We start from the raw sequence: 13,668 nt of genomic DNA, 5'->3' as shown, positions 1-13,668 counted from the left end.
GCAACTTCTGGTGGAACAGGTGAGAGCTAAGCCTCTGGATTCATCTGTACAAAGACCCGAGTCATGGTTCGGCCATTTGTCAGCTGAGCAATCTTACTCAAGATCTGTAGCCTCTCTGAGCCCTGCAGCTTTCATCTGTAAAATGGGAATACTAAAATGGACTGCTGTACGGATTAAGTGAGATCATGAATTTTAAACAATTCGCACAATCATTCGATCATAGTAGGTGCTCAATAGATGTAGCTCCTCCACCAAAGTGCCTCTAAGCTTCACAGTGATCGGATGAATACCCAATCCCCAAGGCACCCCAGTCCATCCCCCTCAAGCTTATTTTTCTGCACGGTCTCGGTGCTCAGTGTCCATGGAACTCTCACGTAGATACACAAGGCCCTCAAACACGCTCACACATACCCTGCATACACCCTCGGGAGGATTTAGAGATGGCAAGTTTGGTTACCAAGGAAAGATGTTTAGGAGACTTCCCTGGGGTGCAGCCGCAACCTTCTAGTGTTGTTTAGAAGAGAGGCCTGCACAGTGCAGGGCATTGGCCAACATGACCTGTTGGGGGCCTTCACAGCATTAGGATTTTTCAACTTGAATTTTGTTAGCTCATGTGCACAAATACGCATGCACATACATGCTCTCACACACCATCTGCCCAGAGCCTGGGCAAGAGGGGCTGCCTTTCCCGTTCCTGGGAAACTTCTATTCTAGCTCTCACTCCACTCATTCTCCTGCAGCCTCACTGGGAAGGGAGGTACCATCAAGACCCTGAACCAGCATTCCCTGAGACTGATTTGCTCAGCAGGGAGCTGTGGGAAAAGGGACAGGACAAAGAAGCTCAGATGACTGAATAGAAGGACCTTGGTACCTTATCTGGGCCCCTGAAGCAAAAAGTGACAACAGCCCCCTGGACTCAGGGGAATGGACTGGTTCCAAAGACCTGCTCATCCAATGTCTCCAGGAGTCTCCTGCCACCCCCAGATGATGGCAGGGCTGTGAGGGGCTCCATTTCATGGATGGGGAGACAGACTCAAATGTTTTGCTCTGAATCAGTTTACCCAGTCCACTCTGAGGATCAGGAGCCCTCCCGATTTCGCACTCTCTAATGGAACAAGTATGTGGGTTCTGAGTCCTTGTCCTAAGCTGAACCTCAACTTAACAACACCACTACCACTTAGCCAGCCAACACTTTTGATATTCCTCTACTTCTACCTCAATTTAGAATTTAGAAGATACTGAGGCAGGAAAAATGACTTACACCCAAGGTCACCAGTAGGTCTTAAAGTCTGTATTTGAACTCGAGATTGACTCCAAAGTGCACGTTCCAACCACATATTACACCGCCTCGTGCATTAAGGCCACATTCCCGGCCTGGGGTTCAGTTCCAGGAGTCAATACCATGACTCAGTGAGCTGTTTCCCCCTGCTTTCTGTTTATGTGAGTCTGTATTTCAAAAAAGTCCCAATAAATGGTATTGTAAAAAAGTAAAAGAACTTAACAAGCAACAACAATCCCATCATAATTGGAATAATTCTTTATCGTGGAGGTCACATTTTATAAAACATCCATTACTCTATTTTGTCAATTCTAAAATGCATGTCTATGGGTTTTTTGTTTTCAATCTTTGAATTTGGGAAGCATTTTAAAATCTGTGGGCTCTGAGCTTCCAGGATATACACAATTTTATTTGGCCCTAAGAATAATCCTGGTAGGCAAGCATTGCCAAGATTACAATCCCCACTTTACAGCTGGGAAAACTGAGGTTCAAAGAGGTTAGGCAACTTGCCTGAGGTTACAAAGCCAGTCAATGGAGATTAGCCCTGTGTCCTGATTCTCAGCACAAGTTGGGTCCACCATAAGCTCCTGGACTCCAGATACTGTGCTCACACCTATCTGTTTACATCACCCCACCGGCCAACCCCTAGCAGAGGACTGAAGGACACCTCAGCTCTCCCATCCAGGGTTGTCCAACCTCAGGCAGAGGGGTATGAACCCAGTGTGGGGTCCCCTAGGAGCAGTCCGGCCCCAAATAGGAAATTTTCAGGCCACAGGATCCCACTTTCAAGAACACATCCCATGTATTGTAGAGACCAAAGCCGGGTTGGGGTGTGACGGCAGTATTTCTGCCTGGTGCCCTTATAAACCTCGCAAGCTAGATCTAGGGGCTCCCACCTAGGATCCCCATTCTCTGAAAATTGCCCTATTTCTCATATTTCAAAAGGCCAAATGAAAAGTCAATATTGACTCTAGATAAGCTCACACAGGCAGACTAAAACACCACATTTCTTTGCTTTTGGTTTAACTTACATCAGCTCAATGGTATCACCGCGGTTTGTTCCTGCTGACCAGGAAACACTGATTGGCTAGTATAGGTTCCCAATTAACAAAGAAGGGGAAAAACAATTAATGATATTATGTAACAGGTACAGCTTGGCAGACAAAAGTCTTTCAAAACAAGGGGTATGACAGGGGAAAATAAGAAAAGGAAAAAGCTGACATGAAAATTGGAGCTCCTCATTCTCCCAGATGGAGAACCTGAGGCTCAGAAAGCTGGAGTGACTCGCTCAAGGTCACACAGCAGGGCTGGAACCAGCACCCAAGGTTTCTGCCCTTCTGGAGAAGCATCTTCCCACCAGACCCTGCTGGGCTGAGGTTCAAGAAGCCCAGATTGTCAGGACTCACCAGGGTTGCTGCAGGGGGTCAGGACAGGGAAATGGCTTCTCCTTCACACCTGTGGGCTCCTTCCTGGTGGGCAGTTGCCAAAGCCACGCTGTCTTTCCTCCCTCTGCCAGGGCAGCGAGGCATGAGAGCCTCCTGGAAAGCCAGCTCTGGGCAAGGTGAAGGAGGACTCTCTGAAGAAAGCACCCTCCAGGACATCAGATGACCAGGTCCTGGGGTCCCGGGGTGGCCACGGAGGGCTGAATTACAAGCTGCCTCTGGCCCCCACCGGGGAGCTCTCCGGGTGGTATGGCTGGTTTTCCTGCTAGGGGCTGGGTGCCTTTAAGAGAATGACTGTAGTTCATTGGCTGAGCAAGGCTCCCCCTACCTCTTTACCTGAGCAGGTGAGAGAAGCAAGGCTAGGGGAGGGCTGGGGACTCAGGTGAGAAAACAAACCGTGGCAACCAGCTGGCTCTCCCTTCCTCCACAGACAGCCCTTCCTCCCTGGGCTTCCTTCCTCATCCCCGCCCCAACCACAGGACCAGCTGGAGGTAAAGAAAGGGCAAACATTCTGCAAAGTGCCTAGTGCCATTCAGTTCTCAAAGCTTCACTATCTCACAGTAACCCTAGACCAGAGTTATTTATATGTCTTTTCTGTCGATGGAGAAACTGTCCTTGGAGATATGAAATGGCTTGTCCAGCTCACGCAGCTCTTGGAAGGAAGGCTGATGGAGTAGGAGGGTGTGAGGACCCAAACCTGAGTCTCCTGCTTTTGACTTTCCATACACTGCTCCTGGACCACACCACCTCCCTCTCGGTGAGGCCTCTGGCAAGCCACTCACTGCCTCAGTTTCCACATCTGTAAGATGGTACAGTCATGCTTGTATGTGAGTCTCCACTCAATTTATTGAGTGTATCATAGACGTAGAGCTAAAAAGGACTTGGGGGATTATCTAGCTCATCCATTCACGTAGCAGGCGTACCTTCATTCTGCAGGCATTGTTCTTCAGCAATTATTATGTGCCATACCTGTTTTAAGTCCTAGGGCTACATCAGTGAACAGGAAAGTCAAGGACCTTATTGAGTTTGCATTCTAGAGAGAGGAAAGATAGACATAAACAAGTAAACAGGTTAGATAGGTTAAAGTACCATGAAGAAATAAAATAGGCTGATATGATAAAGTAATGGAGGGGCTATTTTAGATTATGTAGTCATAATCTAAGAGGCCCTCTCTGAGGAGATGATATTGAAGCTGAGACTTGAATAATAACAAGGTACCAGTCATTAAAAGAGCTGGAGCAAGAGTGTTCCAGACACTGGGAACTGCAAATGCAAAGGCCCTGAGGCAGGTGTATTTGGAGACTCATTCACTATGGAGGGAAACTGAAGTCTGGAGTTCATCAGCACACTTGAGTTACCAATAAAACAATCATTCCACAAGCCTACACTGCTTTTACCTCATGTTTCTTCCACTCTGTAGACATGTGTAAATTCCCAAAGGGCAAGGGCTATAATTTCAGGAGTTTCCTACATTGAGGAATCAAATCCTGACCAACAACATAGGACTAAAAATCACAGCAGCAATGCAAACTGCCATATGGTGACACGGGGTCAGCACAGACCCTTCCTGTTCAATTCCTTTCCATTTTTGTTTTCAGAATTTTTTACTCTGATTTTTAAAAAGGGCTGCCTGTTTTCAGCCATCATGTTGTTGGTGGGAACACTGGGATTGTTATTCTGAAACTGTCGGATGGGTAGTGTGGGGTAAAGCAAGTGAGTTTCCTGTTGGTGGTGTTGAGAACCAGGACTTTTGGTGTGAGAGAAAGGAGAGACAAATGAAAGACAAAAGGGGTGAAGTAAAAATTTTACAATCCTGGATTTCAATCAGAAGTCCCAGTGTGAATTTTTGATGTAGCCGATCTGAAAACAAGCACCAGGTTTCCTCTTGTTGTCAGGTCTGGAAACAACAACCAGCACTTGAGTGAGCACCTTTAGTCCCAGACTGTGGTCTCTAAATACAATTTTCTGTAAAGGAACCCAGGCTCATCCAAAAAACAAATAGCTGATTCCAGCTTTGGGGCAGAAAACGTACAACACATACATAGACTTTTAATGCCACAAATCAAGGAAACTAGAGTTGTGGCAAAGGGACTCGGGAGACAACCAGAAGAGACTCCCATTTGCCAAAGTCCAGACAATTTCAGCATTGGCAAAGAAAAGAACTGCAATGAGTAGAAAACATTGAATATATTTCAATCCATGAGTTCATAATGATATTTTAAAAATAAACAAGAAACCTCAGTGATCATCTCTGAAAGATATTAGGAAATCAACTCACTGCATTTTGAAACCTGGTAAATAAAGGGAGACAATTAAGCATTTATTCTGTCTTTTCTGTAAGAACTGTGCCTCAGGCAACCAAAGAGTAGATGAGAGGAAGGTGCTTTTTATGTAAGCATTCCCACAAATTAACTGAAACAGGAATGAAGAAGGATTAACTTAGAATATCACCATTTTGCAACTCCTTATGAATTAGCTGATCTGATAATCCTACAAAAAGAGAAACGAGTAGATGTAATGGGCCTCTTGGTGGAATTAACCACCACCTCCTATGAAGAAATCATGCCCCAAGAATCAAGCAGGGGTCTGATCAAGCCTTTGGAGGAGGTGTGGGCCAACTTTGTCTCAGTGGGCCAGGTAATTTAACCTTACAGGCTACAGTGTCTGGTCTCTGTGGCAACTACTTTGCTGTTGGAGCACAAAATGCAGCTGTGGACAATAGTAAACAAATGGGCGGAGCTGTGTTCCAACAAAATCCCATTTCCAAAAAAGAGTAGTTGCTAGATTTGGCCCATGGACCATAGTTTGCCAACCCCTGCTCTTAGCCCCACTACCGGTTTATAGGACATACAGGGACTGAGGAATACATGAAATGACACCGTGGGGACACAATACGCAAAAGCCAAACTGGGGGAAAGCCTAACAGGAAAATCAGCCTGATTTCTTTAACAAATGAATGTCAAGATATTAAAAATAGAGAGAGAGGGGCGCCTGGGTGGCTCAGTCGTTAAGCGTCTACCTTCGGCTCAGGTCATGATCCCAGAGTCCTGGGATCGAGCCCCGCATCGGGCTCCCTGCTCCGCGGGAAGCCTGCTTCTCCTTCTCCCACTCCCCCTGCTTGTGTTCCCTCTCTCGCTGTGTCTCTCTCTGTCAAATAAATAAATAAAATATTAAAAATAAATAAATAAATAAATAAATAAATAAATAAATAAATAAAAATAGAGAGAGAGAGGGGTACCTCTAGATTAAAAGAAACTTAAGAAATATTAGCCAATCACATTGTATGGACTTTGACTCTTAAATCAAGCAATTATTTTTAAAAATATGGGATGATTGGATAAATGTGGACACTGACCTGAATATTTGATAATAGAGAGGAATTATTGTTGACATTTGGAAATGTTTGATGATACACTGTGGTTATGTTTAAAAGGGGGAGTCCCGGGGCGTGTGGGCGGCTCAGTCATTAAGCATCTGCCTTCCGCTCGGGTCATGATCCCGGGGTCCTGGGATTGAGCCCCGCGTTGGGCTCCCTGCTGAGTGGGAAGCCTGCTTCTCCCTCTCCCACTCCTCCTGCTTGTGTTCCCTCTCTCACTGTGTCTCTTTCTGTCAGATAAATAAAATAAAATCTTTAAAAAAGAAATTAAAAAAATAAAAAAATTAAAGGGGGAGTCCTTATCTTTTAGAGATATTTGCTGAAACATTTAGAGATGAAATGGAATGATTACTCGGATTTGGTTAAAAAGAATGGGTGGTGAAATTTTTTTTTTAAGATTTTATTTATTTATTTGACAGAGAGAGATAGCGAAAGCAGGAACACAAGCAGGGGGAGTGGAAGAGGGAGAAGCAGGCCTACAGCTCAGCAGGGAGCCCGATGTGGGGCTCGATCCCAGGACCCGTGGATCATGACCTGAGCCGAAGGCAGACACTTAATGACTGAGCCACCCAGGCACCCCTGGGTGGTGAAATCTAAAGGAAACAAAATTGGAAAGGGGTTGGACGGTGGGTAACAGGTAGATAGAAATTCATTACCCTATTTCTCTGTTATTTTGTAAATACTTGAAAAATTCTGCTATGAAAAGTTAAAATACATTTATAACATTTCACACTCAACCAACTGACAAAATTTTTTAAATCTGCCAAACTCGAAGTTTGCAAAGAATACAGGGAAAAGGTAGCTCTCACAGTTGGTGGGAATGTAAATTCCTACAATTTTTGAGAGTGATTTGTTTGTGTATACCCCATGATCCAAAAATTCCCCATCCAGATCTATACTCAAGAGAAACTTTAGTCCATTAAGAGACATATAGAAGCATTTTTAAAATAGGAAAAATGGAAAACAACCAAAATGGATAATTTCTGGCATCTTTGGACCACAAGAGGTAAGGGGAGGCTAAGAAATGTAGAGAAATGGCAAGTTCATGCAGACAGAGAAGCCAGGTCCCCATTAGGATAGACTTGGCTCAACATATGTCAACTTGGTACCCACTCCCAGCCAGGCCCTTTTCTGAGTGCTAGGAATACAGAGGTGATGTCCCTCAAGGGCTTTAAAGTCTAGATATCAGAGCTAGAGAGGGGTTGACCCTGACATATCATTGAGCCCAACCTACCCATTTTACAGATGCAGAGAAAGAGGCCCAGAGAAGTTAAATGACTTGCCAAGGCACACAGTTGGTTTGTGGAGGAACCAGAAATTGAAAGAGGTCTCTGATGCTCAGCAGAATCAGATCTTGGAGTCATACATTCTTAAGCTGAGTCCTGGCTCTGTAACTTACTAGCTGTGACCTTGGCCAAGTTATTCTCTTTTCCCAGAAGTATAGTAATACTTACTTCATAGGTTGATATGAAGATTAAATGAAATGATATACATAAAGCACTTGACTCTGGGACTGTAAAGGAGTCAGACCTCAGTGGGTAGGTTATTTACTTTTATTATTATCGATAGAAGGAAAGGCATTGGCAAAAGGACAAAATGCTACATTCTATGTTGCTCTCAAATGGTAAAATCTGTGTGGCTCTTGCGCCACCCCCCTGAGCCCCAGCTCCTTGTAAAATGAGGATACTAGTAGAACCTACGTTATGGGGGCGCCTGGTGTCTCAGTCGTTTGTGTCCGACCCTTGGTTTTGGCTCAGGTCATGATCTCAGGGTCATGAGATCGAGTCCCACGTCGGGCTCTGCACTCAGGGCAGAGTCTACTTGAGATTCTTACCCCTCCCTCACCTACCCCCTTTGCTTCTCCCCGTGCTCGCCCTCTCTCTCTCTCTCTCAAATAAGTAAATAAAATCTTAAAAAAAAAAAAAAGAACCTACGTCATGGGGTTGTTGTCAGGATTAGATGAACTAATGCCTAGCATATAGTAAGCCCTCAATATATGGGAGCAATGCTGCTGCTGTTGAAAGACATCTATCCCAGGGTGTCAGGCTCAGGAGACACAAAAAAGAATCAACTGCATTTCCTGCCCTCAGAGTGCTTCAGTCCAGTGGGGGATATAGTCAGAGGCCACTCCCTCCTTTCCATTTCTCCCCATGCTGTCACATTTCAGGCCTGGATCAGGGCCAGGCGGCCAAGTGATTCTGACTATTTTATCCTGCTGGGAAGCTGGCTCTAAAAATGACCAGGCCAGACCTGCTAGGTCTGAACACACACACACACACACACACACACACACACACACGCTCACCTCTGCTGGTGAGAACCGCATTCCCAGCTCTGCAGAATCCCTGACTGCCTCAGGCTGCTGGAGCCAAAGCATCACATGCTCTGAATAATCAAGCCATCCAGAAAGTTCCCTGTGGTGAGCTGGGCACCACACTCTGGTCTGCACCCTTGGGGCCAGGCAGCCAGAAATATCACAAAAAGCCTGCCCTCTCAGCTGAGCTCCTGTCCCCAGCTTGCTGGAGCCACAGGGCACAGGGAGTTAAAAAACCCAGCTCCTTCCCTTTCCCGATGCCTTCTCCTCTCCATGAAACCATGTGTATTTCTCACCCAAGACCTATTTTTACAGAGCCCAACAAAACATTCTCAGTTGGCTCAGTGACCATGGTCCCAATTTCTCCGACCTTAGAGAGTAAAAACCACTGAGGGTCAGAGAAAGATACAGTAAGACCAATGGGAGGTGAATGGAACCGGTTAAATACACTCGGTTCTGTGGAAGCAGGAGTGAAATTGTTCTTTCAAGCAGATGTCAAAGCTGTCACCTTGCAGCTGCTCACCGGCTGCAGGCTGGAGACACACAGCCTGTCCGATGCTGTGTGTGTTGTACACAGTGATGGGGGCCATGCCTGGTTCCCCATTCTGCCCAGCACTCAGCACCAAACACAGCGCCACAATGAACGCTCCATCATGACAATCCTAACAGCCTGAACTGCTCCCGCTCAGTGCTTGCCATGCTTGTAATTAAATAACTGCATGTGAAATTATTTGTTTAATGTGTGCCTCTCTGACAAGACTGTCAGCAACCTGGGGGGAGAGACTGCCCCCGGTGTTGTTCATGATTGCATCCCCGGTGCTTAGAATGGGATCTGGCGGGTACCTGGCACTCAATAAATGTTTGTTGAATGAACAGATGAGCACAGATGGCAAAGATGGCCAGTGGGTCAGCCCACCTGCCAATCTTGAAAGCCTACACTGCTCTAGATCCTGAGGACACTACCAGGCCAAAGGAAGCTGCCCTTAGGCCCTTCACTTCAAGATGCAGACAGTGTTATGGGAAAGGGTGGGGGGAGGGGTTTGTTAATACCTAAGAGTCTGCCTCCTAGAAAGTCTACCCATTGACAAAAGACTAAATGGAGTGGGAAGCAGGCTTGTCTGCTGGTTAACTAGGGCCTTCTCATTGCCTCTAGTTGTTGATTTGGGACAGTTGGTCTGGGAGTAGATGGATGATTTCAGCCTGGAGTTCATGGAATGGACTTTATAGAACTGTTACAGGACACAAGGAGTAAATTGATGTGTACATATTTACTACCGGACCTGACAATGCACCAGTGCTCAGGAATGCTCTGTCGAGTTACTGTGGTTTCTATCAATCCTCTGCCCTCCAAGCCTGCCCAGGGACGAAAGACACCTTGGATGGAGACCTTCAGGGCGGAAGTCCAGTGCTAGGTGCCCGGCCCCCCCAAGGCATCTCCTGGGGCCAGCCTGGCCAAACCAAGGCAAGAGGAAGTGAACCATCTAAGTGGCAGAAACACAATTCAAACTGACTTAGGCTAAAGTTGGCCCACACATCCCTTAAGTTCAGACAGCAGACTTGCTTTGTGCACAACCGGATCCAGGAGCTCAAACACTATCAGGATGTCTCCTCCCTGACTCCATCACCCTATACTGTCTTCTGTGTGAGCGCCAGTCTCAGAGAGGCTCAAGTCCCCATGGCGGCTTCCACGCTACCTCATGCTCCCACAGAAAAGAGAAAAGGCCCCTTCCCCAGAGTTCAGGTCAAACCCCCAGAACTGAGTCTCATTGGCTGTAATTGAGTCACATGACCTCTCCAAAGCAATCACTGTGGCCAGGGTTTGCAAGGCTCTGATTGGCGGAACGGAGTCACATGCCCACCTCTGGGCTACCTGCTGGAGTCCCGCTCTGCAGACAGGGAGGGGAGGGTCCTCAAGCCGCACAGAGTTGATGTTGCCAGAGAAGGGAGAATGTTGCTGGGGCAGCAAAATAAATACGCACTGCAGATTGCAAACCTCTCTTCAGGTCAGATGACAAGAGCAATGTTACAGTGAGGCCAAACAAACGTCAATTCTGTCAGACAAATAAAGTGATAGGATCTGGAAGGATTCCCAGAGGGCAATGGGGCATCAGTCAGCCATGTGCCAAAAACCTTGTTTTATCGGGCCCATATCAGGGTGTCTCCAGCACTAAAATAAGGGAGGCCCCCAACACTTAGTAAGCTAGAAAAATAATACTCGAATGCAATATTCTAAAAACCAAAATTAATGCAAAAAATCCACGACAAAATTAGGGGCTTAGATGAAAGTTTGCCATGATCATTTTTCATTCTGGAAATTCCTAAGCATAAGTTTACTGATGAATCATGCACTACAGCAATAGCACAGTCTTCATTCATTCGACAAATGTTTAATGAGTATTTATTATAAATCTGGCACCATGAGAGAGATACAGTTGATCTGGTTCCTACCCCTGGGGAGTTCATAATCTGTAATCTCAATGGCAAGACCCACTGGTATACATCACCTCCATATATTGTGATTCATGTTTTAATGAAGGCCCAAAAACTTGCTGTGGGAGCCCAAGAAAAGCATTTAAAAAACGTTTTTATAAAATAAAATAAGTCCTGGGGATATACCGTACTGCATGGTGACTGTAGTTACAGTACTGTATGTTTGAAAGTTGCTAAGAAAGTTAAAAGTTCTCATCACAAGAAAAAAAATTGTAACTGTGTTGGTGATGGATGGTAATTAGACTTATTGTGGTGATCATTTTGCAATATATGCATAGATCAAATTATTGGTTGTACACCTGAAACCAATATAATGTTATCTGTCAATTATATCTCAATGAAGAATCTTTTTATTATGAAAATGTTGAAGCATACAGAAAAGTAGAAAGGACTGTAAACTGAATACCTACATATCGATCACACAGATTCAACAATTGTAAACATTTTACCATATTTACTTCATCTCACTATATGTTAAATTTGTGGCTAAAACATTTGAAAGTTAATTACAGATATTCCAGCACTTGAGCCCTAAACACTTCAGCATGCATTTCCCGCCCCCCAAAAATAAGAGTTCTCCTCCATAACCACAATACACTTACCTCAACTCACAAAATTAACAATCATTTCCTACATCATCTGATACCCAGTTCATAGTCAGATTTCCCCCAGTGTCCAAAAACATGGTCTCAATAGCTTAAAAAAAAAAAATGAACCAAGATACAATCAAGAATCATATCTTATATTTAGTTGTTAAGACTCTTCGATCTCTTTAAATCTAGAAACTCCTCTCCCATTGCTTTTGCTTTTGTTTTGTTTTCAGGACATTGACTTTTAAGAGATCATGCCTGTTGTCTTATAAACTGTCCCACCTTCTGGATTTGTCTGGTTGCCTTCCTGGGTGTTATTCCGTGTGTTCCTCTACCCCTGAAATTCCTGTAAACTGAAGCTAGCTTTAAAGACCTGATTAGATTTAGGCTCAACATTTTTGGCAAAAGCCAAAACAGGTGGAGCTGTGGAGTCTACTGCATCCTATTAGAAGGTACAGAAAGCTGGTTGTCCCATCATTGGCGATGCTGTGTGGTCCCTGGGTTAAGGTGGTAACAGACAGAGGAGAAAGGAACTGGGAAGGATGGTAAAGTCTTCACAGTGACATTTGGATAGGGCTTTAAAGAGTGTGTAGGAGCCTATTGGGTGGAGAAGAAGGAAGAGGAAGGGTTTTCCAGGCATAGATGGAGACACAGTGTTGGGAAAGACCATGACCAGCTTTAGGAAGTCGGAGGTGGTAGCCGAATGTGGTTGAGAATTGTTATAATGACACCAAGCACTTAGGGCGAGTTTACTGTGTTCCAGGAACTATGCTAAGTGACTCATTTAATTCTTCACACAGTCCTATGGAATGGGTGCTACCACCCCCATTTTAAGGGTGTGGAGTCAAGGTTGAGTGATATGTGGTAACTTGTCAAAGGTTACATAGCTAGAAACAGGCAGACTTGGGATTTGAATCTGGTTGCCTGACTGCTGAGCCTCTGCGTTTAAGAATCACCAAGCTCTATGTTAAGGTGACAGGGCAAAGGAGTTGGGGAGGCAGGTTGGGGGCAGGTGGAGACAGGCCTTCTCAGTCATTCTGAGTTTGGACGTTACTCCAGCGGCAGTGGGGAGCAAGTGAAGGTTTCCTGGTCTGGGCGGCAGGGCTGCCTGGGAACGTGCACCAGGGAACTCAGGCCTGTGAAGGATGAGTGGACAGCTGCTGGGGTGAGCTCTTAGGGGGCAAGCCAGGCATTCCTTCAGGCCAGCAGGACCTGGCAAGCAGAGATGGAGGGAGGAATTCAAGTGCCTCCCAGGCTTGTGAGCTGACCCTTACTCTCCCAGGCATGGGGGTGGGGGGGGAAGGATTTAGGGGCGGGTTGGGCTGGGAGCAGGGCAGACACCGGGTTGGCCCCACACTCTGGGCTCCCAGAGCCCTGCAGGCCGCTTGGGGATCCACCACATCATCCCAGAGACCCAGCAACCTGTGGGCCACATCCCAGTGAGACGTGAGCAGCAAGACCGGCCGGAAGGACCAGCCTTAACCTCCAAGAACCAGAGAGGGGAAGCGACTGGCCCAAGATCACACAGTCAGATCTCGGCAGAGACAGGACTAGTTGTGTCGTGTCTCTTAATTCCAAGTCTGCTACTCTTTCAGGATGGAGTCTATTTCAAAATCAAAGAGGGACCAAGACACAACCGCTTTGGACTAGCCACCGGGTTGCCCAATACTCTGGGGAATACTTCGTTTTTTAATCTATATTTTCCCACTTTGGGAATCCTCTCTGAGGGATAGGGTATCCTCCCCGGTTGGTTCTTGTCTCACAGCCTCTCAGCCATTGGGTTATCCCCTATCCCCACCCCCCACCCCAGTCTGGGGTGGAGAGTCCCCACTTCCTGGGCCCTGGCAGTCCATCCTTCAGCCTAGGCGGGGAAGGTGCATAGATGGAGTGACAGGAACTGCTTTCGGGCCAAGCTGCCTGGTTCAAATCTCTGCCCTCACTCACCAGCTGTGCAGCCTTGAGCTGGTCACGTCCCCTCTCTGTGCTTCTGTTTTTTCATTTTTATTTATTTATTTTTTTAAGATTTTATTTATTTATTTGACAGAAAGAGAAATAGGGAGAGCAGGAACAGAAGCAGGGGGAGTAGGAGAGGGAGAAGCAGGCTCCCCGCTGAGCAGGGAGCCCGATGCAGGGCTCGATCCCAGGACCCTGGGATCATGACCTGAGCCTAAGGCAGA

At 46.1% G+C, this 13,668-nt stretch overlaps 1 long non-coding RNA gene across 2 annotated transcripts in view; it reads right to left on the bottom strand.

Annotated features, from left to right (window-relative positions):
- Positions 1 to 13,668, bottom strand: part of LOC118549690 (uncharacterized) — a 31,736-nt gene that overhangs the window by 13,319 nt on the left and 4,749 nt on the right. The window contains exon 3 of one of the 2 annotated variants that reach the window (XR_013445597.1): positions 3,691 to 3,754. The exons of the other annotated variant lie outside the window; for it this stretch is intronic. This is a non-coding gene — a long non-coding RNA (uncharacterized LOC118549690). The remainder of the gene's footprint in view (positions 1 to 3,690; positions 3,755 to 13,668) is intronic. 2 annotated transcript variants of the gene reach the window in all.

The sequence above is a fragment of the Halichoerus grypus genome, chromosome 2 (genome assembly GCF_964656455.1).
Source record: "Halichoerus grypus chromosome 2, mHalGry1.hap1.1, whole genome shotgun sequence".
Lineage (NCBI taxonomy): Eukaryota > Metazoa > Chordata > Mammalia > Carnivora > Phocidae > Halichoerus > Halichoerus grypus.
The sequence above is the reverse complement of the archived record's forward strand: the minus strand, read 5'-3'. Positions and strand labels throughout refer to the sequence as shown.